Here is a 21,436-nt window from a genome sequence, read left to right on the forward strand (position 1 = left end):
AAAATATCGTAATTTTTTTCCGCACAACATTTATGACACACTCGACATGAATCTTTCGGAATTACATTTAACATACCTCTCGGGCGCACATAAATTATTTGCTTCGGGTGAATATGATATGAATTTTCTAGGGTTGGAAATTTATGGCATATATAAAGCATAAACAGGAGTAAAGTTTTTGACTACACTCTGATAAAATTCAAGAGCTATCTCTACTTCTTGTACGGATAATATTTTTATGATGAATAGTCTTATTCAGATCAAGCCGGGCGCGGGGGATGTTTTGCCGCACAGTGATGTAATGAGCGTTTAATGTAATGACACTTTATGTGTGTGTATCTTCCCGGCAGCTACGTGGATTGGTCCACGTAGACGGAGTTTTCGGAGCGATCCGGGGCATTTTTCTGGCCGCAACGCTTCAATCGCTCGGTATAAAACTTCCGCCCGCCCATCGTTCTGCACCGCGCCGGGTGTAACGTGGAATAACATTAGAGTTATTTGTTGCCAAATTAGGTGTTAAGATTTCACGAGAAAACACTCACTAGAGGATCTGTTTAATCATTCAGTGAGGGCTGCACTGGATGATACGTGGATTTGGGGGGAATATTGGTTGAAATATGTAGGCAAGCGGCGTGAGGAGAGCGGCAGCCTCTGTGCACCTACTTTCCTTGAAATACACTGCCCCGCAAAATTAATGATTAATTTTTTAAATTGAAAAATCCGCCTTCGAAAATGTTCACAGTGCGTGCTGGTAGTTCGAAATTACTCTTTCGTGATTCTCCAAATTTTTCCCGATTTTTAACGATTCATCTATAAAATCGGCAACAGTGGTTCACAGAGTACTCAAAATTGCTCGTTCGGCAATTTTGGCTTGAAGGTCGTACACCTCATTGAAGTTCGGTCGCGTCATGTTTTTAGTGCATTTTTTTTTAATGTAAAAGTTTGTCCCTCAGAAAAATCCCCAAAACGTCCGCAAAAGGAGAAATCTTTCGGTGGGAGAAAGTGCAGCTGCTGTGACATTCCCGGAAGCAGGATTAAATCGCACTGCGATCGGGAGTAGCACTGTCTACGCCCTGAAGGGCACTCGCACGGGTTCGGGAGAATGGTACGAATTAAGTAGGACTCGTTCAAGTACGACAAAGTTTGACAACTAACGACCGAGATCGTTTTTTGGCGAATGCAAACTTTACGAAGTCGATTCATTACGAGTGCTGCAGCAGTAGTTTCCTCGTCGATATGACTTTCGTATCGGTCAAGAGACGGTAAGAAGAAGGTTGGAAAGAAGCAACATTGCTCCCTATGGCAAGCGCTGCTCTCTAGTGACCGTGGATCGTCGAAGAGAGCGGCTTCAATTTACACCAAGACTGGGGAGATCGCCAATGGGGCGACGTACCTTTACGGACGAGTTTCGATTTTGTCCGTTTTTTTGCGACGATCGTCGCAGCAGAGTGTACCAAACAAGGATACGCTCGGTGTAACATTGTCGCAACTGCGAGCTATGGAGTTAGATTTGTTATGATATGGGGAGGCATTAGCTTGGAACGTCGCACGGAATTAGCTGCGCTTCAGAACGGTGCTTCGACAGCCCACCGACACATAGCAGACGTTCTAGAACCCCGTGCAGGGCCACACACCCCATACGTCGGTGAGGAATTTTTATTGGTGCGAGATAAGGCACGTCCACACTTAACACGAGCAGTGCAAAGTTACCTCGAACGTGTAAGAATCCGAACGTTGCCTCGGACTGCAAGAAGCCCTGATTTGAACCCCATCGATCGCTCATGGGACAAGTTGAAACTTCATGGGTTCCTCGTGGGGACTTCAATGAGCGGTCACTGGAGATCGCGGAAATGCGGGGTCACATTAATCAAGGAGATATTGGAAACTTAATTTCAAGCATGCCGAGGGGGTGCGAAGCAGTAACCGGAGCAAGAGGGGACAAAGCACGCTGTTAAATGTTAATCCATTCGCACGAATTAAGGAATAAAAATTATGTAATTTTTTTAATTAATTTTTAACTCGTTCAACTATACCCGTTGACGGTTTCGTCGAGTTAGATCGATCGAAAATCATGGTCGTACTACGTTACCAAGCGTGAAATATTCACTCTAAAATCACAAAAACGAAAGTGCGTAAAAATTAAAAAATACGCGTTAATTTTGCGGTCCAGTGTATTTGGGGAATTAGGTCCCCTTAAGGTCAAAGAAATCCACACGCTTTGGCGCGGCCAAAAATTTGCACCAGCGATGCCGCTCTCCGTCCCGACGAGAGGAAAAATCTATCCTCGCGGAAGGTCGCAAGCACTCTAGCACACCTCCAACAACAGAATTGGCATTTATTCCTAATTAAAACCAGTGTAAAGCCCCGGTTCTCGATTGCGGGGGTGAGCCCTCCGAAACCAACCCGGCCCCCCGCCCCATGCCGCTTTTTGAGACGAAACAGGTGCCGAATGAATTTTTCAAATAAATACGGCACGGAGGAGCTATCCTGACGTGTCATCGGCCAGTGATCAGAAACTTCCTCACACGACATCTTAATTCTGGAAACTGCCACCTTCACGAATATTCTTAACGTAACATTCCATGACATCCCTTCAAAAGTTATAACGAAATTCGATACCGAACATCCAAATCACTTAATGGGTGGCAAAATACGGTAGATGTGCGACAAAATCCATTGCCGCGGTCACGTTTAGTTTATATGACAGTCTAATCCAATGAACAGGCACGTGCATTTGCCTCCCTCACTTAATTATTATCGATCCACTTACTGATTAGCACTGGTAATGCTCAGGCAAGGTGGTGTTGTTTAAATGATAATATTCGCTAGTGTCGCGGTCTTTTCGTGCTCCTATATATATATATATATATATAGGGTGTCTCTAAAAGGTCTGTACAAAATTCTACCACAGATTTCTGAGGTCAAAACATGACGATTTAACCCAATTTACCTTAGTTCAAAAAGTGGACGGTTTTCGAAATACAGGGCGTCAAAGAGAAAAGAAAAAAAAGCAAAAAAATTAATTTGTTGGTTGGTAATGCTGCTATCTACACAAAATGTCGTATCGGGCGATTTTTGGGGATAAGAAATCAGAATCCGTTATCCCCAAAAACCTCCCGATACGACATTTTGTGTAGATAGCAGCATTACCAACCAACAAATTAATTTTTTTGCTTTTTTTTCTTTTCTCTTTGACGCCCTGTATTTCGAAAACCGTCCACTTTTTGAACTAAGGTAAATTGGGTTAAATCGTCATGTTTTGACCTCAGAAATCTGTGGTAGAATTTTGTACAGACCTTTTAGAGACACTCTGTATATGTATGTACAGGGTTGCTCGTTAATGCGGCAAAGTGCGAACACCAGCTAAAGCTCATATTCGCTGGCGTATCGCACCTTGACCATATATCGCATTCTAAAAAACGAAATATTTCGTGTTTAGTCATCAAATTGGTTTTCGAATATACAGGGTCAGTCGGAAGAGTGCGATGGCATAGAATTACTATTGTAATTCTTTTCTTAATGGAACCCCCCAATTTTTTCACTGTTTTCAGATATATCGACAGGCCGTAAGGCCAGTTTGAAGAGGGTAGTGAAAATTTCGATGCTCGCCATTGGCATCCTGTAAACCTTAAGAGATGGGACGTTGGTTTAATTCGAGAAAATGCGCCGAGCTTGGGGCTTAGTCGACATTCAGAAGCAATGCTGCTGATTTGTTCTTGTTTCCCGGGAAAAACCTGAGAAGTGCCAAAATTTAATTTTCAAAATGAATCGAAGACTGAAGATTTGTCAAAAAAAAGTTTAAAAGGTTTTTCTCGCCCTTGACGCGTGCGATTTTCTAAATTTTACAATTGGTCTAGTTTTCGAGATAATGACCCCAACTTAACTTCTGTCAACTCGAGCCCGGATAAATTTTGGCACATTTTGAAAGGTCTCATTAAAGGCTTTTCAACGGCACATCACATAATGATATTTTGTATCGTTTTGGTTAAACAAAGACCATCGCCAGTGTTTTCGTACAAATGCAAACAGAATTTTATTACAAATGCGAACGTTAACGAGCAAATGACAAACTGAAATCCTTAAAATAATAATAAATTTCTTAATTTAACACGTGCTCAAAAATTTCTCTCTCTCGCTCAAAGGTTTGTTAATAAATAACTTTAATTAACCGCTTTTTGTACAATGAGCCTTATATTGGCCTTGAAGGCATTTCCAATTTTTTGCCGCAGATAGTTTACCTTCTTCCACGTTCAACACACGTACTCCTTATCGCATTTTGTACACATGTTTAGAACTGAAGAAAAACTGGACAAATACAATGTAGACATGTTGAAATTCTGTTTTGACATCTACAAATTATGAAAACATTTAGTTTTCGATTTACTTCGAAAATTAAATTTTGTCATTTCTGAGATTTTTCCCAATGTCTGGTAAAATAAAAGCAAATTGGCAACGCTGCTTCCGAATATTGACCAAGCCCCGAACTTGACACGTTTTCCCTAATTTAACCAATCTCGTATTAGTTGCAATTTCCAAGATGCCGAAGGAGAGCATCGAAATTATCACCATCCTGTATAAAGGGCCTCACGTAAAAAATTCACGATTTCCGAATTATTCGGGACGATCCGAGAGTTTTGATCGTTGCAAGGTGGCACGGACATCGGTGTTGTACCTCAACTGCTGCGAATTCCACAATCAGCCTTATAGGGCTCCGACAAGACTTAATAAGCAACGCTTTGACGCGTTTTAATTTAAAAAATTTTTCATAATCCCCGGAACGGGCGTCTGAAGTTGGATGAATTCAAACCTCAACAGCTTGCTTATTTCAAATGGAATGCCCTAATTTCCGTGACGACACCGTGTCCAGGATCCAAAAATGCGTGAAATTTCGCGGAATTATTTCACTTTGTTAAAATTAAAATTAAATAATTTTTAGTTTTACGGTGAGAAGTAGGAACGTCTATGAATATATCAACATTTCGCACAGGTCGGTATTAAGGAAAAATACATCGGAATTAAAGTGGCGAAATCAAAGCTACAATGGTCATCGGTAGTCACGAACAACGTCAAAATGATACTGGACGTCCGCGGGTATCGCGTGACATTCGCCTATGGTGACGTCACCTGTGCGACTTTTCAAACGTTTAGAAGGCAAAAAGGGACAATTTTAGGGAACTTAGAAACGGCCATGGATAGGGACAGGGTTGCGCTAATAAAAGTTGCAGATTTTTGGATTATGAGCACAATGACGTCGGCAAAATTGGGGCCCTCCGTTTGAAATAAGCAAGTTATTGGGGTTTGAAGTCGTGCAGCTTCGGAGGCCCATATCGAGGGTTACGGACTTTTCCTTATTATTAAAATGCGTCGAAACGGAGCCTATGAGGTTCTCTTGAAGTCCCGCAAGACCAATGCCGAAATTCGAAACTGTTAACACACAGCTCCGATTTGAGTAAGACTTTGCCGCTATTAAAATGTTTCACTTTTCCCAAATCGCTCAGAAACGGATAATTTTTGACATGAGCTGACCTTAAAAAATTTGACAGTAAATACGCGAAAAAATGACGGGTTCCGTTAAAAAAGAAAAAAACATAATTTGGTACCACTGCACTTTTGCGTCGGACCCTGTACATTCGACCCCCCTCCTCGGTTTCGTCGAGGAACGGGACAATATAGGAGTGGTCGAGGTTAATGGCCATCGTTCTCCTAAATCTGCACACGTTAGAATTTATATGCAGACGAATCATGGATAAATAAATCCACCAGATAGCGATATCCAACTCGAATAATTCGAAATATTATTTCAACGTCGTTCTTGAACTATGTTCCTTCAAGTCCAACGGAACGTGAAATCTAAAAAACGAATCCAATGAAGTGTAATCTCTAATAATTCATAATAGTTCTTGAACTTCGGGCACTAGAGAAGGATTCCTCGTCCTTTCATCTTAAGGTCAAAAGGGGCCCTTGCGACAGTAAATTTTTCTTTGTCTTTAATCCCATCACGGATCCCAGTTATCGTCATTTTAATAGTTTGGCTGCAGCGCAAAATCCAGATTGTCTCCTTTCTCTTATACAGGGTGTCTCATAATAGTATGTCGCAAATACGCGCAACGCAAGGGAAAAGCTCACGTGAATACGTTTTCGCTTCCTATCTGACGTGCAGGTGAGAAGGTGTAGGGACGAATTTTTTTGAAGGGAAAACGATGTTTTCCATTTCGCCAGTGGCGTTCGCATTGATGCGACCTTGAGAGTTTCGAACGAGACACCTGACAGGCCGCTGCTTTTTTAATTAAAATAATTTGCCGAATTATCACGCACCTCATGAAAGCTCCCTGGTGCATTTCTTATCGCGTTGAACGAGTGAACGGGGCGCTTCGTTTTTGCCACGAAAACGTTAAGGAAAATGTTCGACAGAGCTTTTTTCGTAGAAATGCGGAAAAATTCATCGAAAATCATTTCGATTTTTTTTTTACCAGTGGCGTATCACATTTTCGTTTCCAACGTTCAGCCCGTGTCGCGCGATGTTGTTGCATCTCGAACTTGCCTCACGCCGATTTATTTTGTAAATTAAATATGTAATAACGAAATCCCGGTAGGGGTACTGAATTTTTCGAACGAAAGCACCTGACTGTAATAACAACTAATTATTCAGCACCAACCTTTCCTGGAATATTGACCGCCTGTTCGCGAGTGGAGCTAATAATTCAACGTGCACTTAGTCTAAGTGAATAATTGAAGCAGCTCCATGCCTTAAGTCATTCCTGTTATTATTCATGTACCCTAGAATTTACTACGGTCTTTGCTTGACGAATATTGGTTTAACAGTAACTTGAGTTGGAACGTGTTTAACCAATATTTATATAAGTTTGGGGTGAATCAGTTTGGTGCTCCCCAGTAACTTGGAGAACTTGATTTCCATTAATTTAGAATAGTGAAATATTCGAAGCTTCAGGGCTTGTAAAATTTCCATGCAGTCTTCCAAAGTTAACTCAGACGCAGGATGAAATGCTTCAGCAGAGGCTGTTTATCAAATATGAAGTTGGCAGGAAGAGTAAGCAAAGCCAATAGTTGGAAATGTAGCGCATGAGGACAGAGACGTGAGCTGTATTTGGACTGAAGCTTGTTATATATCAAAGGACCAGTTTAAGTCCTTTAATCCCGTGCTGAATTCGCTAAGGGATTAAAATAATACAATTAGCGATTGCGCCAGAAGGATTAAAACTTTTTTACCCGGCTGAAACTATATGATCCACTTTATTCCCCCCTCAGGGAGTGTTAAGTTCCTAATTTAATCTTCGAAGTAAAGAAAGCGTAAAAGTATTTAAGACATTTTGTGTAGCTCGTATCGTGTAACGCAGAATCGCACTGGTTGCGTAAAACTGCGCTTTCCCTAACTGGTCGTTCCAGTTGAGAAATGCAGCGTCGATTCAAGTTCATGAAGTCGAATGTGTAATGTGACGTCGTGCCGCCACCCAGGCGTGCCACAGTACTGCTCGGCTTGCCCTAGCCGTCGCTTTTTTGCGGAGGGAGAAACCCCGAAGGGTACCCAAAGCCCTTTCCCGTCAAATTACCGACCTTTCAGCCAGACGCTCCGCTGGCACAATCAGGAGAGCGGCAAAATTTGCTCGAAGTCTATCGGGACCCCTCACACGAACTTAATGATTTTTTAGTTAGCTTATGAACCTCCGGGTTTCCATCAGATACAGCGGAGTGCGACGTTCAAAAATTTGTGCGGCTCGCCCTGCGAAACACGATTTTCCGGTCTTGTACCACAAATAAGTGGTTTATTATGCTCGTCCCGAAATTCATTTTCGAGCGCCACATGACTTCCCATCCTTGAACGATCATATCACTTGCCGTGCTCAGTGCGTCTCACGTGGGGGGCTCGGCGGACGCGCACCAGAAAATGCGATTTATCGAGGTTTTAACCAAACGCTGTCGCGTCGAAAAATGTCCTTGGACTAAGCGCGCATGAACGGCTTCAAGACGAGTCCAATCCGAACGGCGAGCCGAGCCGCGCCGCGCTGAACCACGCAGGTCGGCGCAGAGTGGCGTCGCCTGTGGTGTTTTAAAGGAAAAATTTATCCCATGGTTTGTTCCAGTTGGCGCGTGCGCACGATATTTTAATTGAAATCGACAGCTGCTCGGCTCAAAACGTTCGTAACTTCTGTTCGGGCCTCAAACTTGTGATCTTCATTAAGCTTCGCAAAAGCAGATGGGAGGGTGAGCGAAACGAATTTATCTTCGTCAATTTTTCCGCCTTCCCCTCCTTTTTTGCCCTAAAGTCTCAAGCAACTTGCCCTGCGTGCGATTTTCAAACGACCACTTTCGCCTCTGCTGGACCACTGAAGGGATTGCTTAATACTGGGTGTTTCTTTTACACAGTGTGTTTAAAAAAAAACGTCGTGAATTTGACCAGGGATCCAGGATGCGGCGCGACGTTGCCGCTTAAGTTTACTTTTGCCATATTATTAGCTTTAATTAAATTTTAAATTGTTTTTAGCGACGTTAATGCTGAATAATTTTAACTTTTTTGTTACACGTCAAAAAATCAACATTTCATTCAAATTTCAAGCTTCGGTCGCCAACCTTGCCATTTTCTTTGATTTTTTGCCTAAAGTGACGTTCTTAATAACGTTGAATTTACGAAACTTATTTCACTAACACCCTGTGTGCTCCCTCCAGGCACGGCCTCTATGTAATCGATTTCGTCCGTAAGGGGCCCCCTTTCGGTTGTATAAATGCTAAAAATATACTGTCAGATCGAACTTACGTTTCCTTCCTTCTCTAACTGACAGAGTCCGAACTGACCTCAACCAACTTACGTAATTTATCAAATTCAGCAGGCTTTGTCGCAAAGTCCCCTGGAAAGTGACGCGGACTTCCAAAATATGGGTGGTCGGGATGAAGATGTGAACGAATTCCCTTTCGTCCACGGGGGCTGAAAACGGAGCTTCGGACGTGGAAGAAGTTTTTGATCATCCCATCGTAGAAATAGAGTTCGATTCGGACTGAGTCGGGAATAAGCATCGACGTAAATCGCGTTGAGACTGAGGGAAGTTGTGAATTAAATAACAATAACGAGGGAAACTCTCGAATGCCCTTTATGTTTCGAGTGCCTCCACAGGAAAACATATGGTGTCGTCAGATCAGGGGAGTGAGGCGGCCTCTCGATATTTCCATTTTTTCCATTACATCAAACGACGAGCTGTTTTTCCCTGCGGATCTCTTCGATCGAGATACGCTCCTAAAAGCACTTTGATTTGAAATTATCGAAGGCAATTTTGGAAATACAATTTAATAATTTTTGGGCGTTCTCCAAGCCAATAACGCTTCATAACGAAATTTTGTGTCTTTTTGCTTCCTTGGAAAAGCTCACTCTTGGCAGTTCTCAGGGACGTAGTAAAGTTGCAACAATTTCCAGCGGAAATTTCGTGTTGCTGACTGTAGTAGTGAGACCCAACCCGTTATAACGTGCTAAGGAAGAGCCGGGAATATTGCTAATTTTCAAACAGACGCTCTCGCATGCGCCTTTGAATGTTTTTTTGCAAATTTGAGTGGCCGCGTCCTCGTTCATAACACCTAAAGATGTTTTGCATTTTATGTCGTTTGCGCCTCGGAGGACCGAGGATGGTCATTTTTCAGGCCATTAACTTTAAAGTGTTCACTCCCTTTCTCTCATCGCGTACACATGTCTACAAGTACGGAGAATAAATGGTACTTTATATTTTCGAAACTACTCGAAATGTAACCAATTTATCTTGCCTAAACGAGTAAAAAGCCAAGACGGACGGATATGGTAGGTTGTAAATAAAATAGTGCTTAATTTTCCATGAAAGGGGCCATAAACCGTGGAAAGATTAGTAAAAATAGTAACGGTATTAAAGTTACAATCAGAGGGTGGAAAAACGATTTATCAAAAGAAAAAGAAAACGAGTTGAAAAGTTTATCGTCGGACGCGAAGTTTTGTACCAAACACAATATTCCAATTGTATTACGGTTGAACTCACTTCACTTGGCTTATTTCGTTGCCCTCTCATATTTGGGTCATCAAGAAAATATAATTTTCAGCGTCGAAGAACAATTTTCTAATCCGGTTTCTTCGGGTTTTACCTTTACACTTGACAAAAGTTTTCCGCAGTATGAATTTAATGTCGCTATTTCTTAGTTTTAAATTCCATTTGAAGACCTTTTTCTGCAATAAATTATTTTCTTCTCACTGAGCACTTTACGAACGTCTGGAATTTCGGAAATTTATATTCGTAATAAAACCAAAGTTCGTTAGAAAATTTTCAAAAATAATGATCCGGAATCTGAGAGGGCCCACTTTCCTAGTTAGATTGTCGGAACGTCCCATATCGGAGTGATTTCTTAGTCCTGGGGTAGCGGGGCAGCTTAGATGTTATCGAATGATCTTGACGAGGATAATCCCCCGGAAATACCCGATTTAACCCTTAAAAAAAAATTCCAATACACCACGTTAACTCTCAATATGGAGTCCCCTTTAAGATTGACACAGTTTTTCGCGCGGAGCCCTATTTAAAGTGAGAACCTCCGAATGTTTCAAAATAGGCACCAACCCCGAACACCACCCTTTCATTACAGACGAATCTCTTTCCACCGAACCATTTTTTCAAGTTTAAAAAAAAACAATCCGAGGAGGTCGAATCCGGCGAATAAGGGGGTGAGGGAAAAGTTCGAAATCGAGTTGATTGATTTCGGCCATCGCGATGACGGAAGTGTGGACTCGTGCGTTGCCTTAAAAACCTGCACAAATCAACGAAGCATTCGCAAACTCCAGGTTAAGACTTTGTAATAGAAGCCATAGAACAGCCGTCCGTATGTCAAGCCGGGTACTTTTGGGACTATCCTCGTACCTACATCGTTCTTCAGCTGGGAATCAATGTGAATTCATGTGAAAAGAAACTTAAATTAAGTGTGTAGCAATCAAAAAGGGGCAAGCCCTCTTTCTATTCATTGTCTTCCCATCGTGTGTCACAATCGTAATGTTTTTCCCATTAATTTTCAGGGACTTCGAGGTAATACCCCGTTTCTCCAGAGTATTGGGTTCAATATTAGGGAATTTCGCATGGACTTCACGTAGGATTTTCCGCCCCAGTTGTTGAATTACTTGCCCTTTGTTGGAGATTTTGATACTATTTGCGATATTGCGTAATCTATGTTAATGTCTAGATTCTGACCGTATAATGCAGTTATCTGCTTGCGACGAGTACTTTTGACTTCTTAACGACGAGTAGATTACTTAAATTTTTCGTAACGTGAGATTAAATGGCAAGTTGCTAATATTAAAGATCAAATCAAGAAATCGGAAAATGTAGACTGACAAAATATTCGGGAACGCCTAATTTTTATTCTATTATATTCTATTATTTTTATTATATTCTATATACGCCTATTTCAGGATTAAATTTAACAAGCGGAAGGACCTGGCAACGCTACAAGAGGACAAACGCTTAAGACCAATTGATTACGCTACTTACGGTGAGATCATAAATGTTAAGACTTAAGTCCTATTACACCGACGTAATAATTATTAGTTGTTTAGTTTATAAGTTTAAGTCGAAACCCTATGTTACGCCCATGTATATCACCATTTATTTAGTAATATTCCCCGGTATAATTGGGTTGCAGTACCATTGTGGTCCAATAAGGGGATACCTGGGCTATGAAATTTCGTCTACTTTTCTTAATAAATCAATTAAAAATAAACCATTAAAGAGCCAACCTAGCTGTGAACATAAATATTACACTATTAAACGATAGTTGATCGACTACAGTTTCCAAGTAAAAGTACGCCTCTACCTAGTGTCCTCATTTTTGGGTATTTAAAAACTTAATGAAATAGCCAAAGCGGCCTTTCTCATTACCCGCGAATTGAATAAATTCTGATCTTTCGCTTTTTCCAATATTGGAATTTTTATTTAAATTGTCTTTTCATCTTATTGTTCGTGACGAGAACTTTGTTTAACCACTAGTATCGAGTAAGGGCTTGATGTGAACTTTGCCTTAATTGTACTTGTACATATCCGTATCGTTTATAGTGAGTTAGTAATATAATTAATAAAATTTTGTTATTATTAAAAGGATTGTAGCTTAATTTTAACCAACAGCAGCGCCCTTGAGACTGCGACTTCAAGGTAGTCCGAATGGGAGTATCCAGTCCACGATTATCTTCAGCCTACAGATGAACCCAACAAGCCAGATCCGCCAAATCACATTAGAACCATCAGGAACCAAATACATCTCCGCGCACTTCTGCGTTCCTGATACTAAATGTTCAATTTCGAATGCGAATGTGGGAAATTGACTTGGCCAAAAACCACTAAGTGCAAAATACATCTCCGCGCACTTCTGCGTTCCTGATACTAAATGTAACATATCGAATGCGAATATGGGAAATTGACTTGGTCAAAAATCATCAGGAACCAAATACATCTCCGCGCACTTCTGCGTTCCTGATACTAAATGTTCAATTTCGAATGTGAATGTGGGAAATTGACTTGGCCAAAAACCACCAAGTGCAAAATACATCTTCTCGCACTTATCAATCGCCTAATTGCCTTCCGCTCGCGTTCACTAACACTCCATGTCCACAGCAACAGAAAAGTACTATATACATATGTACCTACCATACAAATATACCGATTACCTCAATTACCAAGACATCACGAACTACATAGAGTCACGTACAGCCCTGGATGGAATCCATGGAAACATTGTCGACCGATTTTTTCCTTTAGACAGCAGCGCGAATTTCGCGTTACAGGTTACAGATACGTAATTTGATCAGACAGATCAATGGCGTTTGATCAATTGATATTCTTGACTGATACAGAAACAGATTTATCACCGCCATCGATTCGGAACTTACCATATCCAAAACAAGAGCGCACGTTCCCGCCATACGATCATCGCACGTTATTTCGGCCCCTTGAATTAGAGCTAATGAACCTTGTCTCATGATTAATTACGAAACTAGCAGAAAACATTAATTTACATCAATTCCAGAGCAAAGTCAAGTAGATGGCTAGAGTCCTGTGAAAACATAAATGAATTGAGAAAGTTTACGTAGCGGCAGCGTTATAATTCCTACTTGGCCAAACCGCCTTAACTATCTCTACAAGATACGGTCTTTTAGTGTAAACTTTGTGTTTATGATTTGGATTAATTGCACAAACGGGACTAAGAGGCCTTATCTCTTCATGAGGAAAATTATGCACGTTTCAAAATACATGTGAAATCAATGAAGCTATCGGAATAAATTCTGACTCCTCGATGCTTGAAGAGCGTCTGGAGCATTGACGAATTTTGAGACTCTTTGAAGGTTTTGATTCAATCACGTGCTTTGATTTTCTCTCTTCGGGCCGTTGAAGCGTCCCGTTTTATGACGCAACAAAAAAAACTCCTCCGATAAATCGAGTAGCTCCATTAAGACACCGAAAGTATTTCACATAACTGGATCTGATAATTCACTCTCATTTATCTTTCCACAAGAGAGGACTACTGGAGTCCTCAAGAATTACAAATAGCGATGCAACGAAGCGACAAATCGAATTTGAATCCGTTGAAGACAGGAGGGTCAATTTTTGCCAAATTCAGGGCAAATAAGACTTTTGACGGCGAATTTTGTTGTCCTTTTAAATTCTGAATTATGTAAACGGATACGTTACGAGTCGAGACCCGAAAACAGTGCTGTGAGAATTTCAATTGGCTCCAACCGAAAAGTTAAATTCGGTTTGGTGCATTTCCGAACCCGGTGACGTGTTGTACAAGATGAACCTGATTGGCGTGGGAATATGTTAGAATACGTTTAAGAGAAAGACCCCCGGCCAGTAAATGCGAGGTCTTCTTAGAGTCAAATGCAACACGGGCGCAAATATCAAACGGCTGTTTTCACAACTTATTACGAATTCGAAGCTTTAACTCATCATTTCTGATGACTGCAAATTAAAGGGGCCGCCCGAGATGTGCCTACCCCCGTTGGACGGAGCGACTCCCTTTCAGAGGTGAAATTGCCACTGGCACCCCGCACCCCCGCATATTGTTAGTCGCTCAGCAGGAGATTTTTTTAATCGCTGAACCTGTCGCTATTAATCCGAAAGCCAGTTGGACTGCGAAGCCTTCGACGGGGGTAGAAATAACGCGATAGAACGTACCTGGGAAATGCCCTTTGAAGGCAGCACTCGTCAATCATCAATGCCTCATTCTCCGGAGACAAATCAAATACTACCGGGGAAAGTGTAAAATCCAATTTAATAACACAACCATTAAATTTGATTTAATAATTTAATATCCATGTAGTTATACAAGTTAATCCAATTAAATTACAAGACTTTAACTCTGTTGTGCAAAAATTTGATAACTTTAAAACCGCAAAGTACGATGAAGTTTCGACGGCGACGAAACTTAGTGAATACTTTAAATAGTCAGAAACAATGTCCCTGAGCCTGCGGACTCAGGGTGGTCCGAAGAAATTCGTAACTATCCTGGCGGCCACTCTGCGGGAGCACCTCACTTCGGCCCTACGACAGAGATCATACACACCAATCATCGACACTGCGCGCAGAAAGTTGCGGGGAAAAGAGATTATTTTTTTTACCTAAAGACGGTATCATGCTTGTCCCTTACTTGCTAGCCTTGATGGACTCGACTTGTCCATGGCATCAGGCGTCTTTGGATAAGATCATATGCAGATATCACCGGTTCAACTCGGAGCATGGAAATTGTGCAAGGGGAACAAGGACGGCACACGTTTCAGTGTGCCTCCGACAAGGAGCAACGAAGTGCGTTGAGGTCTAGCGATTCAAGGGGGCGGAGTTAGTCTGGATCCAGTTGCGAGATCTCTCACAGTTTGACTGTTTTTTTTTAATCTATAAATTGTACATTTCCTCCATTACTACAGCATGACTCAGGCCGTTAACGCACATAATGATTTGAAGTGTCTGATGCTCGTTTCTGATCTCTTGGTGGGTTCAAAACTGAGCCGTCAACACTGGCCGAAGTTTCCAAACGACGTAGTATAGAATGGCACGGGGAGCTCAACAGATTGACCAGGGCAGGTAGAGCACATAAGGAATTTCGATTTTAACGCTCGGATTTATTATGTTTTCGTTTTTTCTTTTTCATTTATTTGTGCTTTTTTCTTTGATATTCACAACGAAATCGATACTAATCGAGGTAGAGACGCCGGCCGGGCTGGCTCCGCCCACCTCGCCGACCTCTGTCGGAGGCATAGCGAGCCTCGCGCGGTCCCCCTCCCACCTGCGCGATTCCTCTGTTCCGACTTGAACTGAAGACAAAAACGCAAATGGCGGCACAACGGTACCGATGGCTGACGGCCATTTTCCGTATCGTTTCGGTTAACCGGAGGCTCCTCGGCGTCCCACGATAAAGCGGCCAATTCTGCGACTCGCCTCCATAGCCTCGATGCTGGATCGAGGTGTTAAAGCGATGAATCAGAAGCGAACTCTGCCCGCTCGAACGACTTTTGAAATAGAAACGAGGTCCATTCTAGGTCGTCCTCGTCACTTTCCGACCTCGTTTTCAAGGCCTTATTGCCGAGTGATTATCGTGCAGAGCAATTAAAGAGGCGCCTCCGAGCATTTAGACTTCGGGATTCACGAAAAGCAAACTTCCCTCTCATTGGAATTTTTCTTTACCATCTTGATTCTATTTCAGGTGGCGACAACAGCAACGAAACTTTTCCTGTTAAATTTTTATCTGAGTACTTTAAACTAGTTTCGTATTGTTTGCTACGTCGATTGTTCTTTGGCATGTTTAGTGCAAACTTTGTTGAAAAGTCCTTTGTTTCCAATTGCCAAACATAAGAGGTGGCGTTTTTAGTTTCAATTCCGACGAGTTTAATTAAGTGTGTGTTTTCACAATGGCCCTTTCATCCATCCAAGTAAAACTGTAGTTGGGACAAGCACTTTTAACGTTGCTACTGTGTAATGGATCCTAGAACTGTAGACGTACCAGGTACCAACAAAAGGTCCAGTGTTTTTTTTTGTTTTTTTTGTGTTTTTGTTTTTTTTTGTTTTTTTTGTTTTTGTTTTTGTTTTTTTTTTTGTTTTTTTTTATAAGGAAACAATAAAGCGAACGAATATTTTAAACATCATCCATCCATCAAAAACAAACACCTTCGCTCCCAACGCCCTTTCCCCAACGCGACTCAAGATCGAGGATTATTATTTTAGTTTGAATGAGAACGAACGTTTTGTGGGTGTTTTTGTGGTGTTGCGGTTCGGGAACGTTTTTTCCCTCATATTGTTCTCGATCGTTTCGAACAGGTGATAGTCCGAAGGAGACGAATCGGAAGGATATGGCGGATGACGTATGGTTCCCAGCCAATACGTAACAATTTTTCCCGTGGGATCTTTGCCGTGTGAGGACACGCGTTATTTTAACGGACTCTTTTCGATTAACAAGGGAGGGCTGGAACTCACGCAATTTTTCTCGGGTGCTGTCAAGTATACACCTGCCGTAATTAGTTCGCACTGATTAAGGAGCTGAAAATGTATCTTTAAAAGCCGAAAAAACAGCTAGCAAAACTCTCTTTGGGTGCAAGACCCTCTTGGGAAACATTTTCGACGGTTCGCCTTCAGAGGGTCTCGCGTTGCCATGCAAAGCCCATTTTCTGATCGCACGTGATGGTGCGATCAAAAAACGATCCACTTTTTAGTGTAGACGAGGAACCCGTTTGTTCAGCTTTTGTGTCTTACCAACATGATGGAGGTGATTTTTGACGATCGTTTCTGAGAGCTGCGTGGCTATTTCTGCACGAGTTTGACGTGGATCAGCCTTAATCAGGTCTCGATCGGGGCGCCATCATCGATTACTTCGAGTGGGGATTCGTTCCTGTTACAAAATTTTGAGAATTAAAACTGCGCCTCTCAATCTAAAACGGCATCCGCTCCAAACATCTAGCGCAGTTTACCAGTGCCTTTGTGGCTTTTATTCCTAGTTTATCCTCGTAAAGCAAAACTGAACGAATCTGCGTCTCTAGGGTGATCATCGTAATAATTTCCCTTCGGACTGAGAATATCAACTGGTTTAAGTTTGAGTTGCCTTGTTTGCTAACAAAGAAAACATCCATTAATCCTAAATGAACCGAGTTTATTTCTCACAATGCTATAGACGATTTAGGTCTGTAAATGTGGGATCGCGGTACCGGTACTTAAACTCTCGTTTTTACAAGGAAAAGGGGTGAAAGTGTTATTATGGCAAACTAGAATCTGGCCGGGCTTGTTAGCAAAACATGGCGATGTCCATGGGCGTAACACTAAGGCGCGTTACATGGCTGCAAGAATGTTAAGTGATAAATCTGCATTTCAACAGAAGTATTAAACAATTAATTTTATGTTGTTGTTATTATTATTATTATTTTGCAGTCTATTGACGAATGGCCCTGTAATAATTACCCTCCATTATTTTACCAGGCAAATTATTTGTCCAGTTTTTTAATAACGATATACTGGCTATTTATTAAGCAAACTCATATTGCTAATATCGTTAAAACAACAAACATTATAAAATATTTTAGCCATTTTGGCCAATATTATCTGGATGCAGGTTTAATTATTTCTGTCAAATTATGATTGGCAATATTGATGTTATTAATTTTTCATAATTAACTGACTGAAAACATGTTATTTCGATTAAATTAAACATTTTAATGGATATTTAATAAATTTATAAGTCGTTGTTTGCCGTACACAAATCTCCTATAAGAAATTAATGAATAAATTGTCGGCGTAACAACAGCTTCAGGTATGGGCCATATTTGCAGGCTTAATCGTCGGTCAAGCGCTCACAAATTGACCAGATGCCTGCTCGAACTTTGAGCCTCGTCGAACTCCTCCGGCGGACGCTCGTGAGGCAGTTTCTTTAGATATTATAAATGGCAAAACAACTGGTGGCAATGAAGGGCCCCAGAACGTTTGTTGCTATATTTCATAAACGATCGGGCGCCTCTAATTACGTTAAGTTGAATTTATGCGCCACACAAGAAACTTGATACACAAGGAGAACGGCTGCCAGCCCACTCTCTAACGTTACAAATTAATATTGAGTAGTTATCGTTTATTGTTACTTACTGTTGTATTCTGCGAAACCTTTTTGGAGTCAACTTGTACAGAAACTATTATAAATTATTATCTTAACTGAATGAGCTCCGATTAACGGAGGAAAGTGGGGTTAAGATCTGAAATCTGACAGCTAAACGTCGGGAAGAAAGATGGCGCCATTAACGCAGTAAGGTTTCCTTCATTGCCGACACTGAAAAATAAAATTTTAAATTTCTGCGCCTCCATTTGTAAAAGTTACGACCTGATTTATGTTTATTATTTTGCGCTTATAAAGTTTTGATGGCATTAAACGTTTTGTTTCTCGCACGATCCGTGTTACAAGTTTAATAAGGTAAGTTAACGCAAAGGCAAAACGGGATGCTGAACGCCATTATGACACTTTTTCCAGTGAAACATCCGTTTAGTAGTCGAAATCGTTGAAAACGGGCGAAACGCGATTTTGAGGCAAAAGTAGCGGTTAATTTTTCTTTTTTTTTTCTTTTTTTTTTCATCCGGAATGGAGGGTAATTATAGGAAAAAATACCGCCGATTGATAAAGGAACTTTGTCCACTGCCATCGAGGTTGTAAAACGCGGGAATTCCACATTCAACCGTGAAAGATATAGTGGATGAGCAAGTAGGAACGAAAACAGACTCTGATTAAAACCGCACTTTCTAAAAAAAAACTCTAAATAAACACGTTTTAATGATTGAAAATCACTAAAAACGTGTTTTTCGTTGCCTTCTCTCTCATTTGCATATTTTATAAATTCTGACACTGTTCCCCGATCCGCGTTGAAGTCATCAGCAATATCTATAATTTTTAATCTTGTTTTAGCCATAACGGCAACATATCGGAAAAACCTCAACGACAGACACTTTGCTACTGAATTCTCTATCAAGCAACAGTGTAGCACCTTCGCTTCGCACGCGTTTTCAAACTTTTCTTCTTTGGGAAAAAAATTATTTACATTTATTATTAGCAATATAAACAAAATAGCGGAAAACAAAAATATAAAAAACCATAAAGCGAGACCTGACGATGCCTAATGCACTCTCAATTGCGTTCCAGTAAACCCCTCAACATACATTTCTCATAATTTAACCACTTCCTGTCAATGATTCCAAACTGCTGTGGAGTACTGTACGTTTCGGTACCGCCGACGACAACAACATAAAGGCGTTAATGGAAACTAGCACGTGACAACTCGAAAGATGGCAGGATAAAGTGGACATATCGAATTCAAGCGTTTATTTTCACATACAACAGCTTGGTTTCGTAAACAAACTATATGTTTGAGTAACTCAAAGACTGAAGAGAATTCACCGCGCCGAACGCATTAACATATGAGATTCTTTGCTGAATCGTAACCATAGCGACCCATTTCTCAAAAGACCCATATCTTGTGATGAAAAATGGATTGTTTACGATAACGTAGTCCGGAAACGATCATGGACCAGGCAAAAGGGCCCGCACACTCGACATCCAAAGCCAATATTTATCAAAGGTAGATTAAGCTTTCTCTGTGGTAGGATTGCAAGGGTATAATTTATTTAGAATTGCTTCCACGAAACTAAATTATTGATTGAACCATCCACTGTCAACAGTTATACAGAGTGTTAGTGAAATAAGTTTCGTAAATTAAACCAATGATTGAGAACATCATTTTAAACAAAAAAGTTCTTTATAACAGGGGTCGTAAACGTAGCCATTTTCCGGGAAAATCAAAAAAACATCGTTTGAGAATTGGCAACGTCGCGTCGTGTTTGTTTCATTTTGATACCTCCCTAAGTAACCGTATAAACTAGATATGGTGCGTTTACACGGTCTTTTTCGGCCCGATATTACGATTACAGTTAGAATGTAAACATTATGTGATCCTCGTTTTTTGTTATTTTAAAAAGCTGTTTATCATTACATTTTCGTAGTCATCTCTAATTAGCAACAATATTTTACTTTACACATTTTACACCACTCACGTCACAATCGAAAACACGAATTTGTTGTTGTTTTTACTGCATCAAATGTTCGAGACCTCCACCACTGGAGCCCGTCCATGTACGAGAGCGTTTCGACCAATTTTCCAGCACATGATCGAAAATTCCTGACGTATTCCTAATATGATCAGCGGCGGCGGAAACGCGTTGTCGCGACTGATTTTCGTCCCTAGTTTCGGCGGCTTAGACCAAAATTTTTATCAAATCCCAAAAGGAAAAATCGATGGGATTAAGATCCGGAATTCGGGCAGGCCAGCGATTAGGAACATTCCTTCCTGTCCATCACTCTTCAAAACTATGATTTAACTTCTCAATAACTGCACGTAGAGAGTACATTTTCACGTGGGTACTCTAAATAATTCGGAATAAATTCGCGTACGGCTCACCCAAATTAAATTTGAGGGTGAGGTGTCGCGCGTAACGCCAGAGGAATGCAAGATGGTGCTTCGGGGGCGGCTTTTGGGTGATGTGGAGGCCATAAACGCTGACACGACAAGAGAGCTGAGACGCCTCGAGACGGAGGACTTTCAAAAAGCTTTCCAGCAGTGGGAACGAAGATGGCGCAAGTGTGTTGCGTCTCAGGGAGATTATTTTGAAGGGAGCTACCTGATTGAATGCAAAAAAACGGTTTGTTTTACTCGCACACGAACTTCGCAGAGAAACCTCGTACAGCCCCGACTTGGCACCATCAGATTACCATTTGGGTCGTTATCTCCAAAACTATTTCAATGGCAAAACTTTAGATTCCGATCAGGCCGTTAAAACTGAGCCGGACGATTTTTGTTCCAGAAAACCGAGGATCGTTCGCACGCGGAACTTTTCAACTTCCAAAAAATGACGAAAAAATCGTCCGGCAAAACGGTCGATACATCATCGATTAATGACGATGACGAATGAAGATTTTTCCGGGAGGTTGAAGTCGTCTTGGCGCGGCGAAATCCACAATGCACTCGAACTTCGCCTCGATCTGCGAATGTGCCTTTTCCCGCCGCGCGAGGCGGCCGCGGCGAACTTTCCCCGCGTGTGTCCCCGCCGAGGGCTCGACGAAACAGTCGCGTATATCGGACAAAGTTGTTCCCGCCGCCCGTCCACTGCCGAGGAACGACTAAATGGGATTCTTCAAATTCCTTAATCGTGAGGAGCTCAAACTAATTTGCACCTCTAAGGCCAAAAATCCTTCCGAAAAACCAAAACTTCGGGGAATTTAACCCCAAAACTTGAATAAACCTGCAGAAATTTCCTAAACATTCTTTACATCCCAGTTGAAAACTTGCCGTGTCGCGAAAATTAAAGTTAACCGGCCATTACGAGAGCGGCATTTGCAAGAAAAGTTGCAGCTGAATTTAGTCTTCATA

At 41.4% G+C, this 21,436-nt stretch overlaps 2 long non-coding RNA genes across 5 annotated transcripts in view; one reads left to right on the top strand and one right to left on the bottom strand.

Annotated features, from left to right (window-relative positions):
* The window catches only part of LOC136338953 (uncharacterized), a 114,051-nt gene that overhangs the window by 84,864 nt on the left and 7,751 nt on the right, over positions 1–21,436 (top strand). For 2 of the 4 annotated variants that reach the window (XR_010732041.1, XR_010732042.1), the window contains exon 8: positions 11,420–12,101. This is a non-coding gene — a long non-coding RNA (uncharacterized lncRNA). Of the gene's footprint in view, positions 1–11,419; positions 12,102–12,128; positions 12,988–21,436 lie in introns of those variants that run through there. The other 2 variants (XR_010732043.1, XR_010732044.1) reach the window with 2 other exon arrangements.
* The window catches only part of LOC136338955 (uncharacterized), a 160,426-nt gene that overhangs the window by 58,915 nt on the left and 80,075 nt on the right, over positions 1–21,436 (bottom strand). The window lies entirely within an intron of this gene.

The sequence above is a fragment of the Euwallacea fornicatus genome, chromosome 4, assembly GCF_040115645.1.
Source record: "Euwallacea fornicatus isolate EFF26 chromosome 4, ASM4011564v1, whole genome shotgun sequence".
Classification (NCBI taxonomy): Eukaryota; Metazoa; Arthropoda; class Insecta; order Coleoptera; family Curculionidae; genus Euwallacea; species Euwallacea fornicatus.